Source organism: Canis aureus, chromosome 25 (genome assembly GCF_053574225.1).
Source record: "Canis aureus isolate CA01 chromosome 25, VMU_Caureus_v.1.0, whole genome shotgun sequence".
Taxonomy (NCBI): domain Eukaryota; kingdom Metazoa; phylum Chordata; class Mammalia; order Carnivora; family Canidae; genus Canis; species Canis aureus.
Genome location: NC_135635.1, coordinates 23,521,826 through 23,541,805, shown reverse-complemented (window position 1 = coordinate 23,541,805; position 19,980 = coordinate 23,521,826). Strand labels below are relative to the sequence as shown.

The following is a 19,980-nucleotide window of genomic DNA, read 5'->3' as shown; positions in this document are numbered from 1 at the left end:
GGCAGACGCTTAACCTACTGAGCCACCTAGATGCCCAACATTTCTTTATTCTTACTATTTGCGAATGGTTTAAAAATTTCAATCATATTATTTGTGTTCTTTAATTTTGTTCTATTTATTTTCACTTGAAATTATGCTTTTAAAATTTACACACTAGGGTTACACATAGACTAGTTCATTTATTTAGCTAACTTGTATTGTCTGCATGAACTTTGTTTACTCATTCCCCACCCTTGGTAAATGTTAGATGACTCCTACTTTTTTGCTCCAAGAGAGCATTGCAATGAATGTCCTTTAACTTACATAAGCAAAGGATTTTAAAAGGAGGTTATTTACTTGGAACTCTTAGGTGTGCTCATCCTTCTGATTTCAGGAACTAGGAAATGAGATAGAGGACTAGTAGATGAGTAGAAATGATTAAAAGTATGCCCCTGAAGGAGATAATATATATGGAACTATGCTTAAGCTGTAAATGCCATTCAGTTGCTTTTATTAACATCTTCCCTTCTTCCTTTTCTAAGCTAACTTTGTTCTATTCTGTTTTTCTTCGTTTAATATAAGAGGGACCAAAAAACAACCATTATTTCCTAATGATGTTCTATCTTCTAGCTTTGGAAGATAACAACAGTTATATGATTAAAAAAAGAAAAATCATGGAAAAGTAAACTTGGGATAAGATGTATAATATGTGCTTTTCCTGCAGTATTGAAATGTTTTTTAAATCTTCTGAAAGCTGTAAAGATTGTTATTTGAGTTTGTTTAATGGTATTGGAAAATTTGCTTCACTTAGGAACCTTTTCCAAACACACCTATTAACAATTTACAGAACTAATGGTGTGTGGAGCGGATTGGAAGAAATGGCTTAACTCAGTGTTCACTGCTGGGCTGACAAAGCCTTCAGAAGCAGCACTGTGGTTTTCACGGGCCCTCCAGACTCGCCCCTGGCATTAGGATGTTGACTTTCTCCTTCCACTATGTTCTTGACCCTCCATCATGCTGAGATTTCTACTCAAGCATATGCTACAAAGGAAAACAATTCCTTCTGTTTTAAAATGCTAAATCCTAGGTGGATCTGTAGAAGGAACACATTTCCTGTGTTTTCCTAACTAAAAACAGGAACTTGTGATTCTAAGCAATATTTACTTTGTTTCTGATCAGCTCGAGCTTCTAGCTACCAATATCTTTATTTAAAAAACATTTTTCAGTACTCACTATGTGGTAGGCACTATGTTCTAGTGATTTACAAATATAAAATCACTTATGCCCCCAAAGACTCTATGGGGAAAACAATCTACTTTTCCTTAGATTGCAGAAGGGCAAACTGATGAAGGGAAGCAGCAGAGTCAAGATGCAAAACCAGGCAGTTGGTGGTTCCTCTGTTACCTCATTTCTGCTTTCTAGTACCATTATGTATTATTTAAAATATATATTATGTTGGGGCACCTGGGTGGCTCAGTCAGTAAGCGTCTGAGTATTAATTTTGTCTCAGGTCATGATCTCAGGGTCATGAGATTGAGCCCTATATTGGCAAGGCTCCTTGCTCAGTGGGGAGTCTACTTGTCTTCCTCTCTTTCTACTCTTCCCCCTTACTACTCCCTCTCTCTCTCTCAAATAAATAAATAAATCTTTAAAATATATATTATATAAATTCCAATGTGTACATGCTTTATATACTTACATCTATATGTTCCATGTTTAACATATATGTGTATTTATTACATATTATAGATAAATTTATATCTATTTATATATACTAGTACAGATATACATAAAGTAGTTGACCTGACAAGAATAATTGTCTAAACTTTTATAATTAAACTGTCTCTTTATGGAGAGATTTCAGATTGATTCAGAATTGTGCTAGCCTAATCGCTGCCACATTTTATGTTCTATAAAATAACAACAAAGCTAGGGTTGAGTATGCTTTTCTCCTACTAAATGTGTATCATTGTCATTAACAAACCCATTTGGTACTATTCTTATTGTTAAGGTTTGTTTATTTGCTTTTTAAAATACATTGTATTGTCTAACTTAAAAAAATCTTCAATAAAAATAATTGCAAGGAAGTGGGGGAAAAGATCAATGACCTGTAATTTATATTTCAATAGAGATACTAAAATAAGCTGCTTATATTTTTTATTTATTTTAGAGGATGGTTTTTAGAGCCTTCTTTTGACAGCCACTATAACCCTATACTAAAGCAGGAACTGCTTGGAAAAAATCTCCCTCTCCCAAAATATCAATAAAATGAGCAGGAAAAATTAGCTTCACAGCAGGCCACTTTAATGAGACACAGAAGCAAATCGGACAAGGCAGATAATATGATGCCTTTTGGAATATAATAGAGAATAGAATTAGCAAGTATAAAAGAAATCCCATCATTGTATAAATCAAACTCCCAGGGTGGGAGGAAAATCTTATATATCTATGAAAGATGGGCAGGCAGGCATGTGCCTATAGCTACTAGGGACTCATTCTTGTGTATGTATTTATGTATATAAATGCAAATGTGTCTGTATATATTATCCTGTGCAGAGCATTGTGTGCTATCACTGTTGTGAATAACAGCAAATAAACATTATTACTACAATCTGAATTTCCATGGAGAGACAGAGAAAGAAAGAGAGAGAGAGAGAGAGAGAATGTGAAGCTCTTGAATGTAATGTAGCATTTCCCTTGTAGACAAATCAACTCCTTTCAATAAAATGAAACTAAATTTTAGAGGAGAGTGAAGTGATTCTTATAATGAATAGTAACAACCACATAAAAATTGAGGATCCCTCAAGATTAAAAGTCCTCAAGTAAATAAGTCATTTTTATTCTGACATACATAAAGGTTACCAACTTTTGCTATATTTTCACTTAAAAGAATAAGTTACTGACTTATAACATTATTTATAATTCTGCATTATTTAAAATTCTGCACACCTAAAAATGACACCTTCTAGCAGACTTCATGAGATCTTTTGAACGATTCCAAGAAAACAATTCACTTCAAATAACTATTATCAGAATTCATCAACTGTAAGGTAGACTGTAAAGACTTTAAAAATTCAAGCTCTTGGGACACCTGGGTGGCTCAGCGGTTGAGCATCTGCCTTTGGCTCAGGGCGTGATCCTAGAGTTCCGGGATCGAGTTCCATGTCGGGCTCCGGGCATGGTGCCTGCTTCTCCCTCTACCTGTGTCTCTGTCTCTGTCTCTGTCTCTCTCTCTCTGTGTGTCTCTCATGAATAAATGAAATATTTTTTAAAAAATTCAGGCTCTTAAATAAAATCAGTTCCTTACAAGTAGGCTTTTTTTTTTTTACTTTTTAAAAAAGATTTTATTTATTCATGAGAGACACACAGAGAGAGGCAGAGACATAGGCAGAGGGAGAAGCAGGCTCCTCACGGAGAGCCTGACATGGGACTCGATCCCAGGATGCCAGGGTCACGAACTAAGCCAAAGGCAGATGCTCAATCATGAGCCACCCAGGTGCTCCAAAAGTAGTTTTTAATATTGATATATTTTTATTCACAGTAGTTTTATTACTTGTGTATTGTCTTCACAGTATTTCCACAGCATTAGCATCTTGCCACTAAATGCATTTGATGCTGATATAAACAGGATAGTCATTTGTTCGTTCAATATTTACTTTACACCTACTACTCAGCTTTATTTTACAGCTACTATATGGCACTAGACTGAAGATAGAAGGTTAGACAAGAAATGATAAGCAGGAAAAGTATAGGACTCTGGAGTTGGAGAGATGTAGATTAGAATGTGATATGGCATAACTAGTTTTGGGCAAATGATTATTCTTGAGAACTTTGGGGTCTTCTAGCTTTTGCCTATATAAATCTCACTATAAGATATATGTAAGCTATCTGACTGACCTAAGCTACGTTATGCTACCCTCACCCCCACAGTTTTAGGCTGCTTAATTTCATGCATATCTGGCTGTCTGGGGGGCTGGCATAATGTGCCCATAAGGTATATATTTGCCTGAACTGTAAAGGGTATCCTAGGAGAAAATATTAAGAGAGGCTCATAAACCAAGTCTAAGGACAATGAGTTAGTTTCAGAGGAGAGTGGCACTTTTAAGTACAGCAGGTTATGTGGCTTAAGATTGTTTCCTAACCCCACAATTTTTCTCAGGGGCTTGTGTCAGAATCTGAGGGAAAGAAAAAGACAGAAATGAAATAAAAGAGCTGTTTCACAAAATTCATGGGCAACACTAAAAACACAAGGCCACCCTCCTTTGCAGCCCACAAAACAGCAGGCAGCATCATTGCAAGGACAGGGGCATTGCAAAGAGCTCATAGGGTGTCAGGTGACACTTGACATTAATCAGAGCAAAGGAGGAGAAACACAGCAAACACCACATGATAGGCCAGGTGCCATGTGTGTGAAAACATATGAGATGCATTCTCAGGTGGGAACAGGCCTGAGAGGCAGAAGTCACTCTGTTTTTCCACATAAAGACAATTTGGGGGGTGCCTGAGTGGCTCAGTGGGTTAAGCATCTGCCTTCAGCTCAGATCATGACCCCGGGGTCCTAGGACTGAGCCCCAGATCAAGCTCCCTGCTCAGTGGGGAGCCTGTTTCTCCCTCTCCCCACTGCTTGGGCTCTCTATAGCTATCTCTCTCTCTCCCAAATAAATAAATAAATAAAATCTTTTTAAAAATCTTATTTTACCTTCAGACATACATAGCTATAGGAGATGTAGACTTAAAACTTGTTCTTAGGAAATTCTTTCATGTAGTTTTTATTTGTTGTTGTTGTTGGTTTTGTTTTGTTTCTTCTGGTATCATTTCTTAGCCCACTGCAAAACCATCTCCCCACACATGCACACATTTGAATGTAAGCAATAAGACTTGAAAATCAATGAAGATTTATACTATTTAGTTTATACTTAAACAAAAAAAAATCTCCATTTTCAAATACATAAATTACCAGTTGCATTATGAATACATATGGCACAAAATACTCTTCCCAATTATCAAAAATAGTGGAATTTTGGCTTTCAATCATGTAGTTAGTCTATTAGCCAAAGTGATGCTCTGGAATCAGAGGACATAGCATATTGGGACGCCACTAATGAGAAGCCCCTGCCAAGTCACTGCACCTACAGTACTTTATCTACAACATCATTATGAATTCATGTAGAATTTGGGGATACTAGCCCCTCCCCTACAAGCATCATAATGAAGACGTGTGGTTTGGCAAATTGCTATATCCTGCTATAGTACCATTTCCCACTCTGCTTGGTCGAGTGGGTCTCCAGAATACAGTGATTCTTGGCAAGTTTTGTTGCTAAATTAGGGTACCCTAGAAATAGGACAAAATTAACACCTGATAGTTTATCCCCACATATTTTACCTGACAGTCTTTGTCCTCAAAACTTATTTTTTGAGCAATCCCTTATACTCATTAGAGTTGTAGTTTTTTTTTCTCTTACCCAATAGACATTTTTTAAAGCTTTGATTATTATTTGCTCAGCACTTTATGAGGCAATGGGGAAAAAAGACAATATATAGAACCTGCTTTCAAATACATTCTCTGGGGGACACAGCATGTAACACAATGATAACCTGTGTTCATCAGTAGAATATGCACAGGGAACTACTACAGAAGCATATAAAGAAGAGCCTCCCTGACATGCTCTAATTGAGAGGCAAAGTTTCTATTTTACAGAAACGTCTGTATTTAAGTACAGTCTTGAAGTTAAGGTTGAAGTTTATGAGGCTTTCTAGAGAATAAGAGAAATCTAAGCAAAAGGAAGAGAACGTGGGTAGACATGAGAATACGAGAACATGGCATTTTGAGGACTGACAATATTTCACTATGGCTGGAGAACTGTGTGTGTGTGTGTGTGTGTGTGTGTGTGTGTGTGTGTGTAAACAGGCTTGGAGGTCAGAAGTAGAAACAAAGGCTAGGTCCCAAACGTGCAGTGTATGCTGCTCTATGGTTGGATTTAACGTGCCCTAGAGAGTCACAGAAGGATTTCAAACAGCTGAGTAACATGGTAACATTTCCTTTTAGAAAGCTTCAGTTTGGAATGGACAAACTGAGGGAGGGAAGCCAGTCAGGAGGGTAGTTGAGGCAGCAGGTTCCTTCTTGGCAGGAGAGAGAAAAATATCTGAGGGAAAAGCAGAAAGATGCAGGAGGTTACTGTCCCTTCCTGTGAAGAGAATGCGAGATTTCACACATCAGAAATGTCAATTCAGGTAAGTTAGAAAGACATAAACAGGTCCAATAAAGTATAGTTCACTATGCTATCAAAGCAGTTTTTTTCAAGAGAACAAGAAATATCATCAAGTGCTAGGGACAGAGGTCCTAAATCTTTATTATTACATCCTCAATAGGACTTTATTAAAAGCACCCTAGGAATCTTTTCATAAAAATTAGGCGCTTCCCTTTGAAGTACCACTTTCTATTTTAATTTCCTATAGCAGAAATTCCAGAAACTAAAAATAAGATTACTGGGATGAGAAGGCAGAAAAAAAAAAAAGCAAAAGAGGAAAGGTAGGGTGAGGTGTCGTCCCAAAGGCCAGTTCCTGGAATTCTCAGCAACACTCCTGCACTGCCTTCCCGCCCCTTTCACCTCATCTAACCCACCACACCAGCCTAACTTCTCACACACATGTGGACACTTGAGGTTTGAGCCATAAATCTTGCAAAGTCTGTCAACTGACAGCCTAATAACATGAAAGGAGTATCTGCAAACAAGATGGTTTCGAGCCATTGCTCATGACCCTGAACAAATCAGGGCCTGGTTCCCTTTGCAGGATAGAGCCTCTCCTTTAATCACTTAACTGGATAGATTGATGTGACACTTAAGAAATAAACCAAGAGGTCTCTGTTTTCCAGCTATCTACTGGTCTCATTTACTCTTTCCCTAACAATTAAGTCCAGCTTGTCATATTTTGAGACCTAATCAATGTATAAATGAGGGGCAGCTGATAATCTGGCCTTTTCTGCCCTGTATTAGTTATTCACAAGGAACACAACCTTTTCCAGCTTTCTACCTGGTAATCATCGAGGAGCATTCAAAGAACGACACTGTGAGGTTAAGGGCTCAGGCAGTGGTTATCAATCTTGGCTGCACAAAAAAAAAAAAAAAAAAAAAAAAAATCACCTGTGGAGTAGTTGGTGTGTGTGTGTGTGTCTGTGTGTGTGTGTGTGTGTGTGTGTTGGAGGGGATGGCACTTTGATATTTTAATATAGATGCTTAGTACTCAAAACAAACCTAACAAATCAGAATTTCTGGGTATGAGGCCCAGGCATTTTTATAAGCATCTACTGTAGATTCTGATGTTCAGTCATAGTTAAGAATAAGAAGGTATCAGCAATATACTCCCAATTCTACCAGTCGTGGCACTGATTAGTGCACAGAACAATATTTTACTAGAGAAACATGCAAAAAAGAAGATTCTCAGGAACCAAGATCTATTGAATCAGAAGCTCAGGAAGTGGGACCCAGAGACGTGACAGGTTTCTTAGATGAATGTTAGATTCACCAATCATTTGAGAACCATTTTGCAAGGATTTCAAATAGCTGCTTTGTTATCTGACTACGTCAACTCTAGTAGATATTATTAGCACTTGAGGAGTTGGAAGGAGCCTCAGAGATACTCACTGGGACCAAGCCAAATTACTATTCCAGATATTAGTGAGGAAGGAGAATGCAAAACACACACACACACACACACACACACACACACACACACACAAAACAAGGAGGAGATAAATAAGTTCCCTGCCTTAACAGAAGAGACACTACTCAGCGGGAAAAATAATCACCAAGCAACCTATGGAAATTACAGATTAACAGAAAGAGAAATGCAGAAATTCTAACGGGATGCATTGCCTCCAGCCTTTTTTGACAGTCATTCTTCTGGAAGTGCCGTGCAGAGCCTAAGAGCTACTTCTTGATCATAAAGCGGTTCTTGGCAGACCCCACCTAAATGCTCCAAAGTGTAAGCCACAGGTGTCCTAAAACTAAAGGATGCAAATATTGTCAACTTTTGCCAACTATATTTAGATTACACTTTAACTGCTTCACATGATAATTACACAGCCCTCCTCATCATCTCATATTTTGTCTTCCTGGTATCTCTACCATCTTTCATACAATAGGAATGCTTTTCCAGCAGGTGTCCACATAATATTTTCAGTTAAAAAGGAGTGACTAGGAGATGCCACAAGGAGAAAACAACCTAAAAGCAAAATAAAAATGAGGACATACTGGAAGAGCACAACGGTGATTTGTGTTGACAGTGTTTCTTTGGAGGCAGTACACTGCTCTCATAAACTGTTTCCACCCTGGTGGGTAAGCCACCAGTTTCCCGCACTGCAAGTGCAGCATATGTTCATGGAGGCAAAGGTTCATAGGCTTTTGTACCTATAAATTCCAGACATCCACTCTGCTCATCCCTAGTGGGCTCTATGAGATGACACAAGACCCCTGGAGCCAACATGAGGAGGCCTGTTCACCTTAGATAATAATATGAACTGTAAAAAGTATCAAGTGAATCAAAAATGGGTGTGAGCACTAATATTATGTGCTGACTCTACTAAAGAAAAAGAAAAAGAACATAATTTTCACTAGAGAAGACTGTCCTGATATCACAGACCTTGTTACTAAACCATCAAGTTTCTCATCTTAAACACTCTGTCCTGAGAATTGACCCCTCTACCATAAAGCTAGCTGGTTCTTCTTCTAAAGGCAAAGCCTGCCAGATCCCATCAAAAACACTCCGAATAAGACTCCTCAGACAGGCAAAAATTGAAATTAAAAAAAAGCTAAAAAAAAAACAAACAAAAGGAGAGGAGAGAAAACTTACTGGGAAAAATACACATACTTAACTTTAAAGATGAGAAGAGGGGTGCCTGGATGACTCAGTTGGTTGAACTTCTAAATCTTGATTTCAGCTCAGGTCATGATCTCAGGATCCTGGGATCAAGCCAGGTGTCAGGCTCCCAACTCAGCAGGGAGTCTGCTCCCCCTCCCACTCTACCTTGGCTCCTCCCCCCACTCAAGCACACATATACTCTCTCTCTCTAAAATAAATAAATAAGTCTTAAAAAAAAAGATGAGTAGAGAAATACTCATAGTATATTTCAAATAGTATTTAAACATATAGTGATTCATCTTAAACTAAATTATTGGCCAGGTACCAGTCCCACCCACAACCTGTTGTGGTTGAAGAGCCTGCTATAATGAGCAAGTTTCTACCAAGTGATTGGAAGGCTAGTGCAAATAAGCCTATGGTATACAGCCCCTAGACCACAGAGTATTCGAGTTTAAACAAAGGGTCACACTGAATCCAGGATCATCACTGCAGTGAGAAGTCTCTTCCTGCTCCCTGGTATTATATGTACTGTAGTGGGATTGGGAGGAGGACAGAGAAGTGAAAAGTCTAAGGTTAATTCTAACACTCTGAAAGGCACCTTTTCCCTGATCTCTAGATTTGCAGCTTTAGGCTATAGACAAACAGCTAATTTTTCATGATTACTTGTCAACTAAAAGACTAAAATGTTGCTTTTGGTTGTGACAATTTACAGTACTTCAACCTACATTCAGAGCAACCCAGCCAAACTTTATTTTTGTTGGTTTGGTTTAGATTTGATGACCGAATGGAATAATAACAGAATATTTCTTTATCCAAACCTGAGTTGTGGTTGAAGGGCATCTTAGATCAAGGTAAGTAACAATAACAACTAGTATTTATTTGGCCTTTTTGTGAGCTATGAACTAAGAATAAATTTCCATTTATTCTTTTCACTAACATCGTTAAGAAGGTGCTATTAGCACCTCATTTTTTAACTGAGTTAAGCGAGGTAATCTAGAGGTTAAGTAACATGCTTGAGGTCACATACCTGGCTAAAAAATGTTGGAGTCTGACTTCAAATTCAGGCAATCTGATTTCAAAGACCTCTTTTAATAATTGTACTATTGTGTCTCATTTAGAGAGTACACACAAAACAATCCTGAAAAAGCTTCTAGAAAAATACAAACGTGACATTTTGTCAAACTCACTGTGATGCTTTATGGTTATTGCCTAAATAGAAGATCTTGGGGTGGGAATAATCTAGAACTAGAATTCAAGTCCTCTGTCTCTGGAATTTTGTCTTTCATATATTTTAGATTTAGGATTTATAGTCATGCTATTAATTTTGTATTTAGTGGTTGTTTCTACATTAAAGGTAAGACTATGCTTACCACCCTCCACTTTAAGTATATTGCACATACTGTTCATATAGATAATGGTGTACAATTTTAGACTGTGGGCTAAACAAGAGGTCCTATTTTCATTATTCTCTTGGGACAATAAAATTAATAACACTCAGCAGGGTCACTAGACTCTTGTCAAACCAGCCATTGAGTCTTTCGCATTCAAAAGATACACTGCTATAATTGACCCAGGACTATGTTTTAATTTGTGTGTCCCAACGGGACTCTTGCCAGAACATCAGATTAAAACCAATCCTAGAAAGCTTTGCCATTTGTTTCAAGGATGAACATAGCACTTTAATTTTACAAATAGTATATAGTTGTCACCAGACTCCAGGGCAGTCCAGACAGGGGCAATAAAACCATGAGCTCTACCTTGGAAATCCATAAAAATCAGTCAACAGCATTAATTGGGTGTCTATGTGCTTTGATGTCACAGTAACAAAGTTTCTTACGAAGTCTCATCAAATATTTAAATATTCACTGTTATCTTCATATCATGATCAAGGTCAGTTTTTAATTTGGAAAGTATGACCATACTTTCCTTAAACATAATAGAAAAACAAGAGCTTGAATTTTTTTTTTTAATTTTGAGATCCTTTTTTTTTTAATTTTGAGATCTTTTTCAATTCGCATTCATTTTTTTTTTTGGTCAAAATATCATGAAATAGGGATCCCTGGGTGGCGCAGCGGTTTGGCGCCTGCCTTTGGCCCAGGGCGCGATCCTGGAGACCCGGGATCGAATCCCACGTCGGGCTCCCGGTGCATGGAGCCTGCTTCTCCCTCTGCCTATGTCTCTGCCTCTCTCTTTCTCTGTGTGACTATCATAAATAAATAAAAATTTAAAAAAAAATATCATGAAATGAAGAGTTACTAGGATAAGGATAATGTAGTGAAGAAGTCCCAAATGCAAAGATCTAGAGAAGTCACTTGAGTGAGTGATATGGCCTGGTGGGTCTGCAGTGAACTGTTCAGCAAACATCGTGTCTAGAGGAGCAGCCAACACTCTGCTGCTGCCTACTACTGAATACAGAAATTGGGACACTGTGTCCCAGAGGGTACACTTTTCAAGAAAAGTGAGAGATACAGATTTTTAGATAATAGTTACTGATGTTTTAAGTTGGCAATTATTTCAATAATGATTCAAAAAAAAAAAAAAACTGTGTAGGCCAGATTTGCCCCTTTGGTAAAAACTTGTTAAAAATATTTGAGGAATTTTTCTTTTACCTTGTTTTCCTTCTACAATTTTTTAAATAGAAAACAAAGCTAAGTTATTTAGCACCTAATATGTTATTGTAGAATATGCAACCCTATAAAATCTGTTTAATTATTCCTATTTTACAGATGGGGAAACCGTGAGAAAGTTCGATTAGTATTTTTAAGATATCTTAAGTTGTGTTTTTTTTTTTTAAAGATTTTATTTATTGGGCAGCCTGGGTGGCTCAGCGGTTTAGCACCACCTTCAGCCTGGGGATCGAGTCCCACATCAGGCTCCCTGCAAGAAGCCTGCTTCTCCCTCTACCTGTCTCTCTGCCTCTTTCTCTCTCTCTCTCTCTCTGTATGTCTCTCATGAATAAATGAAGATTTATTTTATTTATTTTGGTCAAAATATCATGAAATGAAGAGTTACTAGGATAAGGATAATGTAGTGAAGAAGTCCCAAATGCAAAGATCTAGAGAAGTCACTTGAGTGAGTGATATGGCCTGGTGGGTCTTATCTAATTAAAAAACTTAATTTTTTAAAACTTTCCATGGAAAAGGTGCCCTGATAAGTTACTTTAATAGTTGGCTGAGTATCCTAGTATATTTAATGAATCAAGGAGTTAATTCTTCTAGGAGATAAGAAGGTCTATTTGGCCTCCAAGCAAAATGACTTCTAGTAAAAATATCTCACTGCCTTCACCCTCTCTCCATGTTAAGGAAATACTCTTCAGAAACATACTAACAAATGGCCAAAGGAAACTTTTCTATTGAGGAGATTTCTAATCATCCTGGTAAATAAATGTCTCATCTAAAAATATATATCAATTTCTTGTCGATTTGGATAACACAAATTAGTCCCTGGGATCTAATGACTGCTAGAAGAGCAACCACCATTAAGTTTCTAAATCTTAAGTCTAAGGACCTATACAGTCCTTTGAACATCCCATTTGGCCCAGTTTGGAAGTTTGCAATTCTTCACCAATGCCCTCAGGGACATGCACTAAAGTTCCCTTTATACCTGGCACCACTGTGTTCTTTCAGTCAACATTCCTTTGGGTTTCTTCTTCAAACTCTTCCCCTCCATCCAAATTTTATGGAACATAAATTCAAATTTCACAGAAGTTGGGACACCTGGGTGGCTCAGTGGTTGAGCATCTGCCTTCGGCCCAGGGTGTGATCCTGGAGTCCTGGGATCGAATCCCACATTGGGCTCCCTGCATGGAGCCTGCTTCTCCCTCTGCCTGTGTCTCTGCCTCTCCCTGTGTGTATCTCTCATGAATAAATAAATAAAATCTTTAAAAAACTACAACAACCCCAAAAAATTGCATAGAAGTTAAAGTATTGCTGTTACAAATTTTTAATTATATATACAAATGTCAAATTGCTTGATCATACATTATACCTCAATGTCATATCATACATGCATTTTCTTTTTTTTTATACATGCATTTTCTTATTCTTATGAGAATTTCAACTATCTTCATGCAACAGAAATAAAAAAAAGTTTAAGCAGTTAATGTAACTAGTATAATTCCACCACCATTCTACTCAGCTTACTCATGGCCCAGAGTAAGCATAAAATGGGAGTTGTAAATTTGTCTTTTCTACACTCAGATCTCCAGTGTCTCTCATAGTGTGAGCATCTCACCATTAGGGTGATTCTAGTGTTCAAAGAAAAGTATTTTTCATATTGCATGGCTCTTAGCAGAAGCTGTCTACATTCCCTGCCTCTCACCTGCAGAGGTAAGAATGCTCTGATGCCAAAGGAAAATCTGGCTGTATTGCGCACTGCCAGAAAGTGGTGTACTAGTCTCAATTATAGGACTTACTGGGATTTTTCAAGAACATGATACCAAATATTCACCTTAAAAATTAACTCTATGACCTGACTCCCTCGATTGGGCTTGATTCCACTAAAATGCAAATTAGATAGTGCTTAGCTAATTATGTTTCCACTCTCTTCTCTACTCTTGTAGGTTTGATCACTGTAGTGTACCCTTTTGCCCAATACTCTGTCAACCAGTTCTGTCTCAATTTTCATTCAGCAAGGATAACCAGGGCAAAATTCATGACTGACTAGTAAAATATAGCTTACTAACAAAGAAATAAGAGATATGGATTCTCTTTTTACCTGTTTATACTATTTTAGTGTATACTGTTCTACTTCTATGTGGTCAGGAGCAGAATATTTTTTTAAAGATTTTATTTATTTATTCATGAGAGACCCAGAGAGAGAGAGAGAGAGAGAGGCAGAGACATAGGCAGAAGGAGAAGCAGGCTCCATGCAAGGAGCCCGATGTGGGACTCGATCCCATGACCCCAGAATCATACTCTGGGCCGAAGGCAGACGCTCAACCACTGAGCCACCCAGGGATCCCAGGACCAGAATATTTAAACTCTCTGTGTCTCATTTCCTCTTATATAAATGAGGATCATAATATAGCCAGCTTCTTGGAATTATGACAATTGAATGACATGGTACATGGGGAAGAACCTGAACTGGTATCTGAAACATAGTAAGCAATTTTAAAACATTCAGTATTATTATTGCTGTAGTTCTATTTTTTAAATGTACTGAGTGTTGCTCTAGGTTCTGGGAAGCAAAGATGAATAAGATAAGATCTTGCCTTTAGATGAAAGTTTAGTGAGGAAGAAAAAGAAAATGAATGATCATAATTAAAAATAGCCTTCCATATATGCCTTCCTAGAATTTGGTCTAGAGTTTTCAGTGGGTATGTTTACAACTTCTTCAGTTTTCGGCTCCATGTATGTACAATGTAAAACAAATTCAACTTTTAATTCTTTTGTGATGCCAGATGTGTTTTCTGTGAAACACTTTCTATTTAGAATTAAATGCGCAGATAACTCACAGGTTATAAAGAACAATAGATTTTACATGTCCTGCATGTAATTTGTCTGAGTCAGAGTTTCCTCATCTATATCTTTACCAAATACCTTCTTTGAATATGGTCCTCCAAATTTTTAGAGATAATAGTTATAAATCAAGATAAAGAGTTTTCAGGAGATGACAAGTGAAAATGACAGTGAACAAATACTATCCTAAAGGACAAAAAGGCATTAGTGAACCACAGCAAAATTACCCAAAAGGACAAGATATATAATTTAAAGAGAGAGGTCTTTTTCAAATGCCCTGAGTCAAGGAGGCTCATTTGCAGCTTTGAGCTTATTTAATAACATTAAGCAAGAACACTTAACTATCTACAAGATGGGCCAAAAGCATAAATCAGACATCAGTCCACATATTTCAAGATCAAAGCCATAAAGCAAAATGATTTGTGGGAGCAACTAAAGAGTTCGAATATATTATAGCTTTTCTGAGAATACTAAGCATATTAGTTGTCCAAATTAGGATTTTGTTGTTGTTGATGGACCCGAAAAGAAAAATATATGCCACTGGGACTTTTCCTTCTCATCTACAGGATACTTTCAGTGAAAGTAAAACTTTTTCCAACACATCTTAATGATGGATTATTGATACAAATATAATTCATTAGAAAATACCTAACTATAAGGTGAGAAAAAAATCCAAATTTCCCAATGGTTAATTCTTACAGAAATAGTGCCACATTTATCAGGACTATAATTTGCATCAATTATGAGATTTCTCCCACAAAGAAGCTAAGAACCATAATCCAGCTCCAAAATGCTAGAAAACCACATGAGTATTTGGCATTGATGTTTACTATCTTGATTATGTATAACTTTTGGGCAATACTTAGGCTATTTTTCTAATGCTACAGTAAAGTTGTCTACTTCTCTACAACCGAAAAAATATTATGAATACCAATTTCCTTTCCATTTCACCAAAAGCTGACTTCACCACAATCTAAAAAACATATTGAAAACAGTATGCATGTGTTTTCTTGTATTCAACAAATGACCACATAGGTCTCTTTGTTCTTCCCCACGGCTAAATTTATTTTGCATTTACTATTGTGTTGTCATTGTACCTTAAGACACAGAACTGAATTTTCCTGCATGTAATTTGTCTAAGTCAGAGTCTCCTCATGTGTATTATCACAAGTTAGATGCTCAGTAAATCATCACGTATGAATTACTTCAGGATTAAAGTAACTTACTGAAAAGTCCTAAATACATGGGATATCAGGGGGAAAAAGCCAAATTTTCAAAAATTTCCAAATTATTTTTACCCAAAGTGCCACATCATTTTGTTGTTTTGATTTTGTTTTTCATAATACAGAAGAAGGAATGGTTCCTGAGTCAACATGGTTTGAGTGTAGAATCTGGAGCCAAACCACAAGAGTTCAAACCCTGAATCCACCACTTTCTAGCTATACAATGTTGGCAAGTGACTCGACTTCTGTGCCTTAGTTTTTCTCCTCTATAAAATATGGGTATTAAACTAGCACTTATTTCATTGTTTTGTGTATGTGCACAAATTATTTGAGTTAACGTATTAAAGCCCTCAGAGGAGGTCCTGGCACTCTTTAGGTGGTGGTTGTTATTATTTACTCATAATATATAATTTCATATTATATATACATTGTCTTTGTTCAAAAGCTTTAATTAAACCAGGGTATCAGCAAAATAATTTGATTCTGATTTTCAGCAGGGCCTTCAAAGATAAAAAGAAAAATTACAGGATAGATAAATGTACAGTTAGCTACATTTATAACTAATCAAATGACATCCAGGCAAGTCAATGTAAACCAGAAAGAAATCGTTAGTAAACTAAGAGCTCCCACTTTGTCTATTTTATTTGTCAGTATTATCAAGAACGAACTAAAGGTGTAAAAAAGTTTATGCAAATATGTACAAAATAAAAATCTTGGAGATATAGCGAACATACTGAAGAGGATAGTAGAATGGCTATTCGAAAAGATTTCAACAAAAATGATTATATTTAAATTTAATATTGATAAATGTAAAGCTGCCAAGACAAGCTGACATAATCTATATGGCAACAACATAAAATGAAAGAGAAGTGGTCTCAAGTCTTTTAGATAAGGGTTTCAGTAGACTGTGAATTTAACATGAATTAACATATTACATCAATTTAAAATAGTTATTATAATTTTTACCAGCATTAATTGGAGCAGTCACCTCAAATAAAGATACCAGTAGCCTCATTATTTCTGTAGTGGGTGGAGCCAATGGGCTGCTTTGATTCTGAGTGCTACAGCTGTAGAAAAAGAAAGGGTCTTCTGGTTGGCAAACAGAGCGAGACAGAGTCTGGTGATACATTATGTGCCTGAAGGATCTAGAACAGAAATATTTCAAATAAGTGCCTTCGATTATTTGAAGGATTATCACAGAAGAGGATTTATTCTGTACAGATCCAGAGGCAAAATGAAGTAGAATTATAGGAAGTTAGCTTTTTGGCTCGAAATGAGAAATTTATTCTCATACGTAAAGCTGTTTAACAGACTGCTTTGTGAGACACAGTGTTCCTTGTTTCTGGAAATCTTCAAGAAAAGTCTCTATAATGATTTATTCATTTAGTCGGTCAATCAACAAGCATTTACTGTTTTGCTACTTTCTACACGGCAGTGTATTAGATCTGGTGAGTAAAATAATGAATGAAGAAGGACATCAGCATTTACTAAGTGCTCACTGAAAGCTTGACACTGTGCTAGACACTTTGAAATACATTACCTGACTTCCCCCAGTACAGGTAGTATATCACCATCTTTACTGCAAACTCTTCTCTATACTGTAGCCAGAGGGATTTCTAGAGAGTACAAATATGCTCATGAAATCCTCACCTTAAATACATTTAGCTAATTTCCACTACTCCTAAAACAGACAAGATTTAGCATGGCCTAAAAGACTCTGGATGCTGCAATCTGCAAATTCTATCCAGTCATGAAGCTGGTTCTCAGGCCCTTCCACACTCATATTCCCTCTGATCACAAAGCTTTTGCACACACAGTCTTCTGCACCTGGGGGCATGTTTCCCATCCATCCTTACCCTGTTCACTCCTACCTTTCTTTCACAGCTAAGTTCAAATAGCCAACTGTTAGGAAGAAAATGAGAAAACATAACCTAATTCCCTCAAGTATGTAAAACTCTATTGTTTCTCATAATACTGTGCTTGTCCTCTTCATACATATTACTTACTATTTGTAATTTTATATTTGATTGTGTTGCTGTTCATTGGATGCATGTCTTTCCCATTTACTTAAAGGTTCCATAAAAGCAGAACCTGTGTCTAATGTTGTTTATTTTAGGAGGCAATAAAGCATATTGACTATGAGAACAGATTCTGGAACCAGATCAGTTGGTTTTTCTTTTTTTTTTTTTTTTTTTTGCTACTTCTAGCTATATGACCTTCTCGACTGCTTAACTTCTTGGTACCATAAGTTCCTCATTCATGAAAGGGGCTAAGTAATAGAACCTAAATGAGTTTACACATGTAAAGCACTGGCATGTTGCCTAACAATATAGGCATTCCATAATAAAGACTATTATTTGTTTGTTGTTGAATCCCAGAGTTCCACACAAGGCCTGGCACACAGAAGATGAATGAATGATGAAACAGATGGAAAATTTAGAGATAGATCTTGCCTTCATACTTACAACTCTCAGAGTCCAAATATGCTTGTTAGGTCCTCCCAGTAGATTACAAAGGAGAGGCAACAAAATGCTACGGAAACATAGAGGAGGAAGCAAGTAATTGCACTGGGAGACTTAGTAGGAGGTAAATTTGAGCTCACCTTTAAAGAATAAGTGAGATATCAATAGGTAGAAACAAAAGTAAAAGGTGTTCTTGGCAAAAAGAAACAACACTGGCAAAGACACTGAAGTCGTATTTAGGGAATCAAGGGTAGTCTGAGGTGGGTGCACCTGGCTGTCTCAGTTGGTAAAGCATACAACTTTCGATCTCAGGGCCATGAATTCAAGATCCATGTTGGGAATAGACCTTACTTTAAAAGCCAATAAAATAACAGATACTTAAAAAAAAAAAAGAATAGTATGAGGTGAGTGAATGTAGGTTAAATCATAAAGGTGGCTATGACTAAATTAGAGAATTCACATAAATACTTAGAAATGGGAACTTTATTCTGGAAAATAAAAAGAAAATCATCAAAGCCTTTGTTCAAGCATAATCTTATGAGTTGTTCATTTGTTTTGTTTTGTTTTATGTTTATGGAAGGATGATACAGTTCACTGGACACAAGCAATCATTTGAATTAATATTAAAATATTAAAATTAATATTAATATTAAAATAGTCCAAACAAGGTATGATGAGAACTTTGCCTCTAGGAGTGGCAATGGGAATAGAAAAGTAGGAATAAGCAAGCGAAACCAGTTGCCCACAAACAAGACACTTGTTGCATTAACTCTGGTACATTCAAATGCTAGAATATTATGCTATTATTAAAGTAATACATAAAAAATTATTTAACTACATGAAAAAATGTTCATATCATCAAATAAAAGAGCAGGTTCTAAAAACATTACAGTATGATCAGTTTCTGTACAAAACAAATATGCTGCTAATGTACATTATAGCTTGACTATTATATAAACTTATTTTTAATGCAATATTGTATGCCAAAATCTTACTAGTCATCTTCTTTGGTTAGGAGAATTATTATTTTCTTTTTGTTCTCTTCCCCCCAACATATCCCCAATGAACATGGAATCCTTTTGTAGGAAAAGCAAACAAAAACGTGAGAAAACATATTGAAAAAAAAAAAAGTAAAAATAAGGTAAAATATCAACAGGAGTTCTGGGAAGTAGAATGATCAAAATGTGGAAACAGTTATATAGGACCATGAGGAGGAAGAAGGGCAGATTCCAGATTGATCTCAGCATGATTAGGATGTCACACCATTGGGACAGGAAAAACAGGAGAGCATGATCAATTTGTTCCATATTACAGTAATAATACTGTTACTTGACAATGATTTGATGGCTTTGTTCTCTAATCATACACCTTTCACCTTTTCAAAGCCAATGATTATTAAAATTGTGTTTTTCTTCATCACTGGAATGATATACATGTGTGAAGCAAACTAGACATCAGCTTTCAAGAAAAAATAAATTCAATTGCAGAATTGCCCAAGATCCTTCTGAAGCTTTAGCAATGGAGGAACCAACAGTCACAACCTGATTGCAATATAATATTAAACTCAGATATACTTGGACCTTTAGACATTTTACTTTATTTTTATGTTTTACAGAGAGGATGAGCAGAAAGTGAGGGGTAGAAGGAGAAAGAGAGAGAGAGAAACAATCCCACGCAGGCTCCATGCTTAGCCTGACATGGGGCTCAACCTCATAACCTCGAGACCATGGCCCGAGCCAAAACCAAGAGTTGGATATTTAACTGACTGAGCCATCCAGATGCCTCAGCTTTAGACATTTTAAAGTCCTGAGCAGTTTTAAATAGTAGTAAACTCTGGCTTTAAAAAAATCAATTCTATCCAAGGATTTTATATCCAGGACTTTTACTTTGGATAGCTCAGAAGCGTTTGGGTGTCATTTCCAACAACTCCAGACAAAATATCTAGTAATATCATATTTTATTAGCATAGCTGATTGAGCTAAGACTAGTAATGGCAAA

General features: G+C 36.6%; 1 protein-coding gene across 16 annotated transcripts in view; it reads right to left on the bottom strand.

Moving 5' to 3' along the window:
- SOX5 (SRY-box transcription factor 5) overlaps positions 1 to 19,980 on the bottom strand; it is a 994,522-nt gene that overhangs the window by 615,057 nt on the left and 359,485 nt on the right. Inside the window, exon 1 of one of the 16 annotated variants that reach the window (XM_077870741.1) lies at positions 9,866 to 10,051. The exons of the other annotated variants lie outside the window; for them this stretch is intronic. The gene's annotated coding sequence lies outside the window, so the exon portion shown is untranslated. Of the gene's footprint in view, positions 1 to 9,865; positions 10,052 to 19,980 lie in introns of those variants that run through there. 16 annotated transcript variants of the gene reach the window in all.